At 44.9% G+C, this 15469-nt stretch overlaps 2 protein-coding genes across 2 annotated transcripts in view; one reads left to right on the forward strand and one right to left on the reverse strand.

Moving 5' to 3' along the window:
• The window catches only part of LOC126198417 (synapsin), an 846670-nt gene that overhangs the window by 206673 nt on the left and 624528 nt on the right, over nt 1-15469 (reverse strand). The window lies entirely within an intron of this gene.
• The window catches only part of LOC126198418 (metalloproteinase inhibitor 3), a 346751-nt gene that overhangs the window by 548 nt on the left and 330734 nt on the right, over nt 1-15469 (forward strand). The window lies entirely within an intron of this gene.

A 15469-nucleotide genomic window follows, 5' to 3' on the forward strand; every position in this document is an offset into this window, starting at 1 on the left:
ACATTGAGAAACTCAGCTCTGGAGTAGGACGAGTCGCCAAGCAGACATGATTCCAGCTCTTGTCTGAAGTTAATTTTATTCTCTCCTACATTCTTCACATGACAGGATAGGGACTCAAACATTTATACAGCTTAATACCTCACGCTTTGGATGCCACTTTAAGGCTGAGTGATGGAAAGTGACAATCATTTCGCCTTCTAGCTTTACCTTTGTTGTTGTTTACGAACTGCGATTTATTGTTGATAACAAATGTCAGCCGGCCGGAGTGGCCGAGCGGTTCTAGGCGCTACAGTTTGGAACCGCGCGACCGCTACGGTCGCAGGTTCGAATCCTGCCTCGGGCATGGATGTGTGTGATGTCCTTAGGTTAGTTAGGTTTAAGTAGTTCTAAGTTCTAGGGGACTGATGACCTCAGAAATTAAGTCACATAGTGCTCAGAGCCATTTGAACCATTTTTTGAACCAACAAATGTCATCATCAGTATATTGCAAGTACCGCATGACTGGCCCCACTAAACGCTTCCCGTATTGCACTTCCTCCGATCGTGCCAGTGTCCTTCTTGTAGACCGGTGACATCCAGCGCAGTCCTGGACATATCGATCCCACCTCCTCCTATGTCGCCCACGCTTTCTTCTTTCCGCTGCGGCCCATTGTCACACTTCCTTTGACCATCGGCAATGGCCCACCCGTTCCTAAATGTCCATTCCATTTTAGACTTTTCGTCTCTATGGTGTCTATTACTGATTCACCTAAGCCTATAGCCTCTCTGATGTTAGTATTTGGCACACGGTATTTTAGTACACAAACAAATTTCACAAGGGAATCAATGTGAGGCTGTTCTCTGTAAGCGCAACTGTTTAAACAGCTGTATACAAGAGGTTTAGAATGGAAGCCACCTGTTACGTTTATTACACGCTTCTGCGCAACGAATATTTCCTTCCTCAATGGAGAGTTGCCGCAGAATATAAGAGGTTAGTAAATGAAAATACGGAAAGTAAGTCAACTACATGAGGTTTTTTTCTGCGCAACGAACATTTCCTTCCTCAATGGAGAGTTTCCGCAGAATATAAGAGGTTAGTAAATGAAAATACGGAAAGTAAGTCAACTTCGCATTGTTTTGAAATTAAGCGGGCGCAGGAGTCTGCGTTAAAAGTTTCATTCAAAAAGCGGGGCCGCCTAGAACAGTAAGGTGGGGTTGTGTTTTAGCCTCAGTGCTACGTCACAAAACAATCATCCGCATTATTGGCACTCTTATTGATTGTAACGCGCGGTAACTGGCCTGCTCCCACACAAAACACGTATCTCAAACTTGATAATCCGGGGCCGTTGAGATTCCGTCGCAGCCGTCAGTGTCACGTGTTTGTCAACAGACGAAACATCCAGAGAAATGTACAAAGTATTTTGTCAGAAAATGAAAACAGCACAACGTGAACAGTACAAGTAAACTGGATTATTCGCCGAACTACTCGTCTGAGGTGTCGTGACACACCACACCATTCGCTAGCCGCCGAGAAGCTTTAGGGGCAAAGACGCAGCACCTGAGTGGAGTGCACCATGCTCGCATGTAGAGCTGTCTGTCGAGTACCCAAATCCCCCACGCGTGACTGACAGCCGTGTGCTGACAACACTGCACGACGGTAGGGGCAACGCGTACGGGCTCTCAGCACCGACTCTCCAAATACAGTGTGATAAAAATTAGTGTGTGGGCCTCAGCAGCTGGAGTGCATTTCAGTATCCTTCTTCTGGGTGTGTAACCGTATCATGATGTCATAAAACTGATCTTTCGGCTACTGTGGCAAGCACCCCGAGGGATCTGTCTCTGATGCTATGTTTGTTTGTTACGAGGGGGTGGTATAAAACAGTGAAACCACGTACTAAGATTTGCATCTGCCACGATCACATATCACAACGCGACATTGCTTGGTGCACGTTGTTTTACAAATATTGGTCTCACCTTTTTCCTTGAAATCAATTTGGTTGTGCTGATACCACATTAAGCGCCGCTCCACCTACTGTCTATCTACGAACTAAGCGTTGCTAAAACATCCCAGAGAGATGACACATTTCACAAAAGTAGTCCACTCAAATGCTGTTCGTCAGAATTTTTTAGCGGCGAGGTTTGAGTGACAATAGTCAAAGACATACCGATGTGCGTTTCCAAATCACCAACTTTCTGGGTTAACTTAGACATCTCCACAGTTTCGTGAAATGACGGATGTGGCACTTCATGTGGTGATCCACCTGTCGAACTGGCTACTTGAGGTTGATGGTATTTCATGAGCGAACATCGGATTTCACTCGTTTCTTTCTCTCATTTACAACATAAATACAACAGTTAGCTCTACAAGCACTCACAGTCATTTACCTTAAACAATTACATCAAACACAAAACATCCACATTCCACGAGGAAAGCCATCAATGTGCACGAGTGAAGGAAACCTCTGCCATTGTAGTGACTGGACTACCCTTTGGGGTCTCTGTGCCCTAGGACTTGCTTTAAGCACAGATCTGTCGATCTTCTTAGAAAGCTAAGTTTGGATGTCGTCTGATCTCAGTAATGAGTAAGCGTGATCGTATGTTCTGGTAAGTCCTGTTTGAGCGCGACGAGAAAGCTTGCCCGGCTGCACAGCACATTTATTTCTGTGGCACAACCGACCCAACTCGAGTCGAAATGTTGTGCAACTTCACGAATATGCGCCAGTACTACGGTGAAATTACAAGTACGAATGATCTTCAATATCGATTACAGATTTCAGATTCTTACTGCTTTGCCTGCTTTGGAATACCTATTGTAGAATTTGACCACATCTGCCAGACATAGTAACATCCGATACTCGCATCTTCAGTCACTGTAGGCACGTCTCCTGGAAAGGAAAAAGGGAAAGCTTTTTATCATTCGTGGATACAAGGCGTGTCTTTAAATTCGATACACCTCAAAATACAGACCACACTTTTTACAAATTTAGCTTTATTTTACAGTAAAATGTATAGAATACAAATTCGATGCGTTCCTTCCTAATTGATTGTTCTTTTTTTTTTGTTTCCTGTGAGAACCATAAGCATTTTACTACATTTCAGTGCGTAGATGTTTGTACGCACATTACAACGGCATCGTCTGAGTATACGGCATTTAGCTTTGTTCTCAGAGCCGACGAAGGCATGGGGTGGTGGGCGCAGTGGTTAAGAAGACGCTGAATCTCCGACTCAGGCAGGGCCAGGATTTAAATCCTCGACTGGCCGTGATTTCTGACTTACTAGCAGGTTTGCGACGTCTCTAAATAATTTGGCATGTGGCTTCTTCAAGAAAGCCATGACGATTTCTAATGTTGTTGATCTGTCGAACGTTAGTCCTAGTTCGCTAATATTGTATTAATGGCATCCCAGGGATTTGAATAAATGTAAATTTTGTTTCATCATGTGCGTTTCCCCTCAGTTTATTATGAAGCGTCTTTGGTGCCCTGAATTACAAACATTTTAGTTATAGGCAGCTCTTTTCATTTACATACTGTGATACAACACTTTTGGATTATAAATGGCTATGGCCCTGATATTTTATGGCTTAATACACTCCTGGAAATGGAAAAAAGAACACATTGACACCGGTGTGTCAACCCACCATACTTGCTCCGGACACTGCGAGAGGGCTGTACAAGCAATGATCACATGCACCGCACAGCGGACACACCAGGAACCGCGGTGTTGGCCGTCGAATGGCGCTAGCTGCGCAGCATTTGTGCACCGCCGCCGTCAGTGTCAGCCAGTTTGCCGTGGCATACGGAGCTCCATCGCAGTCTTTAACACTGGTAGCATGCCGCGACAGCGTGGACGTGAACCGTATGTGCAGTTGACGGACTTTGAGCGAGGGCGTATAGTGGGCATGCGGGAGGCCGGGTGGACGTACCGCCGAATTACTCAACACGTGGGGCGTGAGGTCTCCACAGTACATCGATGTTGTCGCCAGTGGTCGGCGGAAGGCGCACGTGCTCGTCGACCTGGGACCGGACCGCAGCGACGCACGGATGCACGCCAAGACCGTAGGATCCTACGCAGTGCCGTAGGGGACCGCACCGCCACTTCCCAGCAAATTAGGGACACTGTTGCTCCTGGGGTATCGGCGAGGACCATTCGCAACCGTCTCCATGAAGCTGGGCTACGGTCCCGCACACCGTTAGGCCGTCTTCCACTCACGCCCCAACATCGTGCAGCCCGCCTCCAGTGGTGTCGCGACAGGCGTGAATGGAGGGACGAATGGAGACGTGTCGTCTTCAGCGATGAGAGTCGCTTCTGCCTTGGTGCCAATGATGGTCGTATGCGTGTTTGGCGCCGTGCAGGTGAGCGCCACAATCAGGACTGCATACGACCGAGGCACACAGGGCCAACACCCGGCATCATGGTGTGGGGAGCGATCTCCTACACTGGCCGTACACCACTGGTGATCGTCGAGGGGACACTGAATAGTGCACGGTACATCCAAACCGTCATCGAACCCATCGTTCTACCATTCCTAGACCGGCAAGGGAACTTGCTGTTCCAACAGGACAATGCACGTCCGCATGTATCCCGTGCCACCCAACGTGCTCTAGAAGGTGTAAGTCAACTACCCTGGCCAGCAAGATCTCCGGATCTGTCCCGCATTGAGCATGTTTGGGACTGGATGAAGCGTCGTCTCACGCGGTCTGTACGTCCAGCACGAACGCTGGTCCAACTGAGGCGCCAGGTGGAAATGGCATGGCAAGCCGTTCCACAGGACTACATCCAGCATCTCTACGATCGTCTCCATGGGAGAATAGCAGCCTGCATTGCTGCGAAAGGTGGATATACACTGTACTAGTGCCGACATTGTGCATGCTCTGTTGCCTGTGTCTATGTGCCTGTGGTTCTGTCAGTGTGATCATGTGATGTATCTGACCCCAGGAATGTGTCAATAAAGTTTCCCCTTCCTGGGACAATGAATTCACGGTGTTCTTATTTCAATTTCCAGGAGTGTATATACCGTGTGTCTCGGCGTCTTAAAGAGTAATGGTGCTCTATTGTGATAGACGTTATGCAGAAGGAGCTACATCTAGGACATGAGAGGACACAAAAGAAATACGTTCCGCTGATTCACTTGTGCTACTTGTGAGACTGCTGCCAGGTTTTTGTTTCTTTTTTTTAACAGTCATTCATGCACTCATGTCAGTTACGTAAACAAAGTGGCTTGTGTGTTTTTCAAATAATCTCAACGAACCTACAGCTAACTCGCGGTTCTAGGCGCGCAGTCCGGAACCGTGCGACTGCTACGGTCGCAGGTTCGAATCCTGCCTCGGGCATGGATGTGTGTGATGTCCTTAGGTTAGTTAGGTTTCAGTAGTTCTAAGTTCTAGGGGACTGATGACCACAGCAGTTGAGTCCCATAGTGCTCAGAGCCATTTGAACCATTTGAACCTACAGCTAAGAATCCGTATTGATAATAGTTGTGACATTATGTATTATGAGCGTTAAGCTGTTGAGTCATGTTGTTATCGAAAGCTGTCAGATAACTGTACCACTATGTCAAGCAAGTACAAACATTTAAAAAATTTAAAATATGAACAAGCACCAGACTACCAATTCAGAGGTAGTGGTTTCCATCTACAGACGATTTTCCGATTTTGGCTGTCACTTGTCGCTTTTTTCATCTCTGGAAACGATTTCTTAACGTGGAAAATTCCAAGCTGCACAATGGCTCGGAATCATTAGACTGTTGTTTCCACTATAACTGGCAGGATAAGTCAGTGAGAGGGGCGTGGCACCTCGAACGGGATCATGCCTAGTAAAGCACTGTGATGTTCAAGCCAACCTTTGGGTTGACAACTCCGGTACTTTTTTATGAACTACTAGCCGAGTACCCGGCGCTGCGCGAGCTTGTATTTATTCCAGTCTTCTATTAGTCCATCTCCTTCTTCCGCCTGTCCCTTTCCACGGCCACATTCCCCCCCCCCCCCCCCCCTACTCTCTGCCCATCTCCTCGTGCTCCTTTCTCTCTCAATCTTCTCCAACCCATCTCTGTTTCCAGCTGCTCTTCCCCCTCTGTCCATCTGCTCCTTCTCCCTCTGCACATCTTCTCTTCTCCTCCTCTAATCACGTCTCCTCCTCCCTCTATTTGTCCAGCTCTTCATCCCTCCTCTCCCTGCCTATCTCCTGCTACCCCCTGTCGCTATTCATTTTCTCTTCCCTCCTCTATGTGTCCATATCCTCCTCTTCCCTTTCTCTGCCCATTTCCTCCTCTTCCCTTTCTCTGCCCATTTTCTCTGCCACCTTTTCTATGCTCATCTCCTCCTCCTCATCCCCACCTTTCTCTGACTGTCACCTCCTCTTTCCTCACTCTACCCACCTCATCCTCGTCCCTCTCTGTTCATTTACCCCACACCCACTCTCTTCCTATCTCCTCCTCCCTCTACCTGCATTCGTCTTCCTCATCCCTGCCTGTCCATCTCCTCTTACGTCCTTTTCTCCACGTTACTGCCCCACTCCAATAGGTGTCTGTTGGTTCTTACTCACACAGTATTTAATTTCCGATCTTAACTAAAATGTGTATCAAGTTTAGTTGAATTATTTCCAGGGCTTTAGGATGAGCTCTTTACCTGTAGCTTTGCCCACGTACGCACGTCTCAAATATATTTAACATATTTCACACGTATTTGTGTGCATATTTCACCTGTATTTATATCGAATTTGGATCTGCGGTTTCACTTTCACGCAGCTCAGTATTTATGACGTTGTATCTCCTGAAACATGTGCTGTACAATGGTATATTTTTGTAGGTACATTCAGCAATATATGAGGATACCTCTACGAAATGAATTGCAAATAGTGTGATTGGCAAAGAGGTATTAAACTTAAACGTCATGTTTGATGCGGCACATTTTTCATCCCTCTGAGTGTTTATGACGTCACATCTCCTCAACTTTGTGTCGTACAATGATATAATTTTGCCGGCACATCCGGTGGTATGTGCGAATACTGCCCGCAGAATATGTCACGAATACAGGTAGTAATCAGGGAGTAATAAATTAAAACATCATGCTTTATATGGTAGGCCGGCCGGAGTGGCCGAGAGGTTCTAGGCGCTACAGTCTGGAACGGCGCGACGGCTACGGTCGCAGGTTCGAGTCCTGCCTCGGGCATGGATGTGTGTGATGTGCTTAGGTTAGTTAGGTATAAGTAGTTCTAAGGTCTAGGGGACTGATGACCTCAGATGTTACGTCCTATAGTGCTCAGAGTCATTTGAAGCCATTATATGTTAGTTTTGAGTTTTGCTGCAGGAACAGCAAAAATGTAGTACGCGATAAACATTTTGCCTTTCATCATTTTGTGGGGGTTGTCGGCGAGGAAAAAATCTCGTAAAAGTTTGAAATTATATGTAAAGCCTTTTGCAGGTCAGTAAGTGCTTTGATGCTCAAATACTGGATGGACAAAATATGGGTTTTCGCGTGGCATGCGCTAAACTGCTTTTTCACTCCTAACTACCACCACTTTGACAGGTAGGTGGGTCTTACTTCTCAGCGATTCTTTCCAGACAGTGAATGATATGTGTACGAAGTCCGGTTTGAAGTCGGTCCAATGACTTAGGAGATGCGCGCGCACACACACACACACACACACACACACACACACACACACACACACACACACACACACACACACACACACACACACATATATATATATATATATATATATATATATATATATATATATATATATATATATGTGTGTGTGTGTGTGTGTGCGCATCTCCTAAGTCATTGGACCGCCTTCAAACCGGACTTCGTACACATATCATTCACTGTCTGGAAAGAATCGCTGAGAAGTAAGACCCACCTACCTGTCAAATTGGTGGTAGTTTGGAGTGAAAAAGCAGTTTAGCCCATGCCACGCGAAAACCCATATATATATATATATATATATATATATATATATATATATATGTGTGTGTGCGCATCTATATATATATATATATATATATATATATATATATATATATATCCATTTTTATAACATGTATGGATTACTTGTAGTGTGTCTTTATGTTGCTCTACATGCGGTTGCTTGTCTGTCGGGGAAAAGAGAGAAGAAAAAAAAAAAAGAAATCACGCGTTAAGTACAAACATAACACATTCTGTAAGAAATAAAAGGTGCACTGAGCTACAAAACGCCAGCGCCAGAACTGTTTATAGCCTAAAAGTGCAATGAGCTGACATGCACAGAAAAGTGGTCCGTGTAAGGGAAAATGTGCGTATACGTCGTGTCTCTTTGATGTTTTTGAAGAAATACAGCAAGCAGTCACTTTTTACGTAGCTTTATTGATGCCACCAAACGTTTCGGGTTTTCAGCCTTCTTAAGTCGTAATAAGACCACATGAAGAATTCTGGGCTGTATTAGTGAATCTGGTAGTGTGTGTATTATGGACACGAGTGCAAAACAAAGAGTTATAAGATACGGAATATAAGGCAGAAGCAGCATTTAAAACACACTCAATGAAAACATGGCTTTGACGGGAATATAAATTTATCACTCCGAATAAAGATGGATGAAAACCTGAACGCATCTTGACATGCTATACAAAAATTGACTGATAGCTGTATTTCAAGAAGTATTTTAATCCACAGGCACGGAGCACGCCCATGATTATCTGCTACATCTATCTCTATTATATTAATGTCTCTCATCTCGATTTCTGTCTCTGTGTTCAGGCTGATCTCAGGGACTACTGAAGGAATTTTCTGACGGTTTTCAGGAGGAAGGTGTGCGAATATAATTTATTACTGCTAAGTAACAATGAGTAGATCGTAAATGTATTGTTTTTTGTCCCATATTTAATTTGTGTTTGGAGTGAGATCGCGTGACAATGATGGGAGCTACGAGCTAGTCAACTATAGAGGTGGCGATACCTGCCGGGAAATACAGTAAACAGCCGTTACGACTCCAGGGAGTAGCGAAGATTGAGCACAATCTGTCGCGCCTGGGCGTGTAGCGATAAAGTGCTTGCCTAGCAACCAAGAGGTCGGTGGATCAAATTACAGTCGCACCACGGATTTTTCAGTCTGCCATTTAATCTGGCATTCATCTCTCAACGATGTTTCGCATTCCACGGTAATCTGTAGGTCTTGTTTCCCCAGTTTGATAACTGGGGTAGGTTAGCAAAATGCAAACCGAAGTGGCCTCCATTTGAGAGATCATTGAATCAGCGAAATGACTGGTACCAGAATTTATACGTCTACCCCTTTCTTCTTCTATATATATTATAAAGTTCTTGCCGTGATTTGCCGCCCGTTTGTGAAGGCTAATCTCAAGAACTACTGTATGGATTTTGATACGGTTTCCGCTAATAGACAGACTGATTCAATAGGATGGATTGTGTATTTTATTTATTATCGCTGGTCTAGGCACGTCGTCCGGCCGTGGATGTTTAGTGCTCCCCTTTGCGATGCAGAGGCGAGTCGCTAGTGACGTATAAATTAACGCTTCTTTGTAGGTTGAGGTGGAGGACATGTAGGGAAATTTAGGTTCTATTTGTTCATTTCGAAATCTTTAATACAGCCATTAAGATTTCTTCCCAACCGAGCTAGTCTGCCAACTCTAGTGATCCAGTGATTTCGATGTTGACGTGGTGATGAACTCCACGCCGGCCGGTGTGGCCGAGAGGTTCTAGGCGCTTCAGTCGGGAACGGTGCGACCGCTACGGTCGCTGGTTGGGATCCTGCCTCGGGCATGGATGTGTGTGATGCCCTTAGGTTAGTTAGGTTTAAGTAGTTCTAAGTTCTAGGGGACTGATGACCTCAGAAGTTAGGTCCCATAGTGCTCAGAACCATTTGAACCATTTAAGTGCTCAGAGCCATTTGAATTTTTTTGATGAACTCTTAACACCCACACCTGTACCTTGCTGCTAGCGTCAGAAGAAAAAGACTTCCACCGCCAGTGTTTGGCGTCCAAGAGGAGAAAAGCAGGAGGTTGGTTCAAATGGCTCTGAGCACTATGGGACTCAACTGCTGTGGTCATAAGTCCCCTAGAACTTAGAACTACTTAAACCTAACTAACCTAAGGACAGCACACAACACCCAGCCATCACGAGGCAGAGAAAATCCCTGACCCCGCCGGGAATCGAACCCGGGAACCCGGGCGTTGGAAGCGAGAACGCTACCGCACGACCACGAGATGCGGGCAAAAGCAGGAGGCATCAAGTTCCCGGTCACCAGACTGTACCAATATCCTAGATTAAATTCCCAACCTTTCCGCAGTTCCTTCCTCGTGGAGTGAGGATGTGGTGGCGATTCTTCCGTCGGATGAGGACGTTAACGTCAACGGCCCCCAAGGAGCCATTTAAGAGGTGTAGACTGTTTGTGTTCCCATCAGTCACTACAATTCAAACATGACTCTATACTGTACAAGACTCATCAGTCATCTACATGACACAGATGAATGTTTGACTCTTCACATCACTTGGAAAAAGATAACGGAAAACAGTCTCCAGCGGAGGTCTTCATCGGCCCGTAACGCTCATTCCCTGACTGTGCTACCAAGTCTGAGTATTTTCCGAATCTACCCCGAGCGACAAACAATATTCAGGAAACTGACGCGTACTAACACAATTATACGCACATACTGCCCCATCACGTTTCCACAAATAGGCCACACAACGCTTCCTGTTTGAGACGAAGCGATTGCACTTCCGCGGAGCGATGTTGATTTCGTCCTATCAACCAGCGACTGAATGCAGCGCTCCTACCCGGAAGCCGAGGCACGCGCGGGATACAGTGCGAAATTCTTCCGCGTTCATCTTCGTGTCTGCAAATACTAAAGGAAGTACCTACATCAGCCACTTTCTCTAGCCATGTTACTGACATTTGTTTGAGCTTTCCTGCTTTCTGGTCGCGGGCTGGTGGGCGATCGATCGAAAAGCGATGGACGCGAATAGAAAGGGCTGATAGAAGGTGGCCTCCAACGAGAATCAGACCATTCGTATCTGGAACAGTTGCGGGTATTCAGCCTCTGGACCAAGATTCAAAGCGTTGTTGCTACAGTAAAAATAAAGTACAGGGAATTGTGAAGGACTGTATTATCTTAATTCAGAGCCCGCACTTGACACTTCCTACGAAGACCTTGAGTACTGATACAACGCATATGTTACACTCGCTCGGTAAATATCGAGCAAACATCGATGACTCACGTCTGTTTACTAGTGGTTATCTCCCCTCCGCTTTTCCTCGTACGTTGCATATGTATGTCGACATCGACATTTTTGCACAAGGAGGAAAGGTTCGATCAGTTTAACATACTGCCGACCACGAGGTGTATTGGTGGAAATAAATCCCTCGTATCCTTACAAAACGAGCTGTTGCGGCATTTGCCTCAGGCTGTGTGGGAAAACCACGATAAACAACCCAATTCTGGATGGTCGGACGGGACGGGCATTAGAACGCTGCTCTCTTGAATCCGAGCCCAGTAACTTCATTCCATGGTGTATTGACAGGCAAGTAGGGATTCCTGTGCCAAAAGCAATCAGAATTTCCCGTGTGTTACTAAAACGCCTGAATTCTGAATCGAGTGATGTGTGGAATTTTTTAAAGATGATTTTGTTGTACTTTGTCAGAAAGTAGATGTTTATAGTACTTCGGAGCCCTCTGCGGAGACTTAGCAGTTTGCTGCCCAGCACTGGGCGGTATCAGGGTTCAAGAATCAAGTTACGGACGTGAAATAATTTTACGTGATCAGATACACAATTGTCAGCACTTGGCGACTTAATTATATAAACATTTGCGTGACGTTTGACGAAATATTCTCGTCTGAAGCATTCGGTAGACTAATTTGTTGCAAACTGAAGCTTGTCCAGTGCGATCGGACACTTTGAAAGCGGTGGACTGCTGCTTAATGGATGGATGTCAAAAGTTGTACCTCTTTCTCCCTTCCGTTGCAGCAAACTTTTGGCATCTCGCTGAATTGCGCATCTTAGTCTGGAGGCATATCAACCGTGGGCAGTCGTGGTGGAAATAGAACTGTGTCTCAAATATGAATTCTTGACAAAGGAAGCGTGCACCGAACCGGCCACCGATTTTACTCATATTTCGCACGATTTTAGTACATACATAGATCTAGCAAATTCTGTTCTAGTACGATTTGCTTCTCGAGTGCTTTGGAGAAATCGAACTTCAAAGTTTTGCGAGCCTGTTTAATGCCACACGAGGTGTCAGTTCCAAGATGCTACTCCAGGCGTGTGTAAAATGATTGTGCGCAATGGAAAATAATAAACGCTAAAATGAAGATTTGGCCCTGTCTGACTACCCCCTGAAGCAGATCTTAGGATCTCTTAATTCTATTAATTACAATCTGAACACGAATGAATGATGAAGGTAACCAATCCTACTAAATAATAAACGTTGTTCCCGCTTATATATTTATTGTATATTAAAAAACCCTTTATATTACAAAGTTTACATTTCCTAAGTGAAATTACTAATCAATTCCCCAATTCTGCCCCTCATTATGACTGCGCGGTCTAATATCAATAACGTGAAATGACTGACATCATCTACGTACCAAACACTAGAAGACACTACTTTCAAAGATGATCTACGGTGGTGTGGAACCTCAGTGGAAATAAACTAACGTGATCACAGCTGTTTAGCTTTTATAGCCCTAATAAGCCGAAGAAATTTGCGGTATCACCGTATGTACTGCGTCCGGGGCGTCGAAGTGATGGTTCTCGTACTCTTCTGCGACGATTGAAGAACTCCAGCCACAAAATAAAACTCTTTCAAACACTAGGACGGCAGAAGGCGGTCCTCTGACTGATATATAGGTACTCTAATACTTTCTGTGTTCTACAGACGAGAAACGCGAACTCCCAACCACAAGGACGGAGCTCTGATAACGTCTCAACGTAAGTATAGGCAGAGAAAGTGCTCTCAATTACTGAACGCTGCGTACTCAACGACAATTCCCAACCCGGAGCTGAGGTCCAGAATCGTATAGGTTCGCAACAGTACAGTTCCTAACTGTTCTAACTGTAAACTCTACTGAGAGCAAAGACAGCAAGTCCGTCTGTACCAACAAATGCTGATATCGAGCGACTGTCACACACGGGCGCTCACAACGGAAGACCACGTCTCTCCAGCGCTGGCTCCCCATCAAGGCTTGGCTCCCCACCATCGTAATTCCGAAAACGAATCATATTCCCGAATCCACGGAATATTCTCCCTCTCTACAGAACGCCGACCAACCATATTTTAGTCTTTTGTCGTCCAGCGCGGAAAGTTTGCGAGGAAAAGCCTATACTCTTACAATAGTACGCTTCTGAGTAAAAATCCTTGAAAATAACCCAGCCTGCATGGTTTCCGAGGTGCCGCTTCTTCGTTCCTCTCACTCGCGTCCAAGATTTTCAGCGTTCGGAAGTATTATCCGGTTATCCTTCCACCCAGAGCTTGAGTTCTGCCTGCCATTTCATATCCACTGGCGTTCCAACCTCTACTAGTATAGGCAACCATTCATTACGCCTTTTTTATAATAAAGACACTCCGTCACCTTTCATGCAATAAGCGTTAACAATTATTTACGAGACGTACGTGACAATGTCAGTCTCCTTTATATATTCATATATACGATGTACAAGCTATCACATGATACCTAATTGTGTTTGTAGATCACGGCAAAGTATGTGAATGAGTTCTTGTAAGGTGCTAAATTATAACCACCTTACACAGTGGCTGGTCACGTAGCGGCGCTAGCGCAACCGGCTAGAAACCGGCAGAGTACAGGTCTGCTCGTATTACAAGAAAGCGCTACGTGTTTTCGACTCTTTCATAACTTCAGATTTCATGGATTGCTAATATCATAAGTTTCTGTTGCCTCTGCTGTCTTGGCAAATGGATTCTATGTATCGGTCCAGTTTTATTTCATTTGTGATCAGCAATCCCTTTTCTGACTTTTACCGCGCCCGGAATATCTGTACGATATGGAAGACTGGGTGAGCGATTTTCAAAGTAACAAGGTAGATTAGAAATGTTCCCTTGGTTCGAACCGTAGCAACACCAACCAGAATATTTCCGTTCCATAGATAGTAAATAAGTATTGCTATTCGGGGAGCAAAATAACTGATGATGGCCGAAGTAGAGAGGGTATAAAATGTAGAGTGACAATGGCAAGGAAAGCGTTTCTGAAGAAGAGAAATTTGTTAACATCGAGTATAGATTTAAGTGTCAGGAAGTCGTTTCTGAAAGTCTTTGTATGGAGTGTAGCCATGTATGGAAGTGAAACGTGGACGATAAATAGTTTTGACAAGAAGAGAATAGAAGCTTTCGAAATGTGGTGCTACAGAAGAATGCTGAAGATTAGAAGGGTAGATCACATAACTAATGAGGAGGTACTGAATAGAATTGGAGAGAAGAGAAATTTGTGGCACAACTTGACTAGAAGGGATCGGTTGGTAGGGCATATTCTGAGACATCAAGGGATCACCAATTTAGTATTGGAGGGCAGGGTGGAGGGTAAAATTCCCAGAGGGAGACCAAGAGATGAATACACTAAACAGATTCAGAAGGATGTAGGTTGCAGTAGGTACTGGGAGATGAAGAAGCTTGCACAGGATAGAGTAGCATGGAGTGCTGCATGAAACCAGTCTCTGGACTGAAGACCACAACAACAGATGTCCTCTAACACAGCATGTTGCAATTCTGGAGTGGAATGGCAGCTGGTTGAATGGGCCCATCGCCTGCTAGGAAAAAAAAAAAAAAAAAAAAAAAAAAAAAAAAAAAAAAAAAAAAAAAAAACACGTGGCTCCGTATTCTAAGGACGCGTGGGGAATGTTGTTCAGCCAATCTTGCGGTCCTCGTCCTGGTGAGAGAATGTCGGTAGATATGAGCAAATCAGTGCTTTCATGTAATTTATTATTAATGCTTTTAGTGAAGCTCGCTGTTTCAATCTAATTAAATTCGCGTATTATGTGCGATCTTGCAAATATGCTTTGCGTTTAGTCCGTTAGCTACTTCGTGGGTTTAGTATGTACTATGTTGCTAAGTTCGAACATTCATTTTTAAATATGATTCTTCGGTGTCAGTATCTTCGTGGAGAGTTAATTTGTCGTGGCGTGTTCCAGTGTAGCAGATTCTTTTGTCTGCATCACGAATGATGGTTCATCGTCGTGTCTCCTTATACTCCAAATTTTGGATTATTGTTATTATTTCACCTAATCAGTTTCAGGTATGTTCCCTCATTCTACTGAAACGTCAACCTCTTGGTTTCTTGTTTCCATATCTATGTCCGGTAGTTTGAAACTATGTGTGGCACTGCCCACCACGCGTTTTCGAAACCGTGTTTTACATCCAAAGATCATTGCTAGCAGAGAGCGCACAGATCGCTGATGTAACGTATCCCTTTATGCATGCTTAAGATTCGCAGTAGATTAATGTGAAACTGGTGTCTTTTACTTCCCAGAGTGGCTCTATCCTCCCATTGT

This window comes from Schistocerca nitens, chromosome 8, assembly GCF_023898315.1.
Source record: "Schistocerca nitens isolate TAMUIC-IGC-003100 chromosome 8, iqSchNite1.1, whole genome shotgun sequence".
NCBI classification, from domain to species: domain Eukaryota; kingdom Metazoa; phylum Arthropoda; class Insecta; order Orthoptera; family Acrididae; genus Schistocerca; species Schistocerca nitens.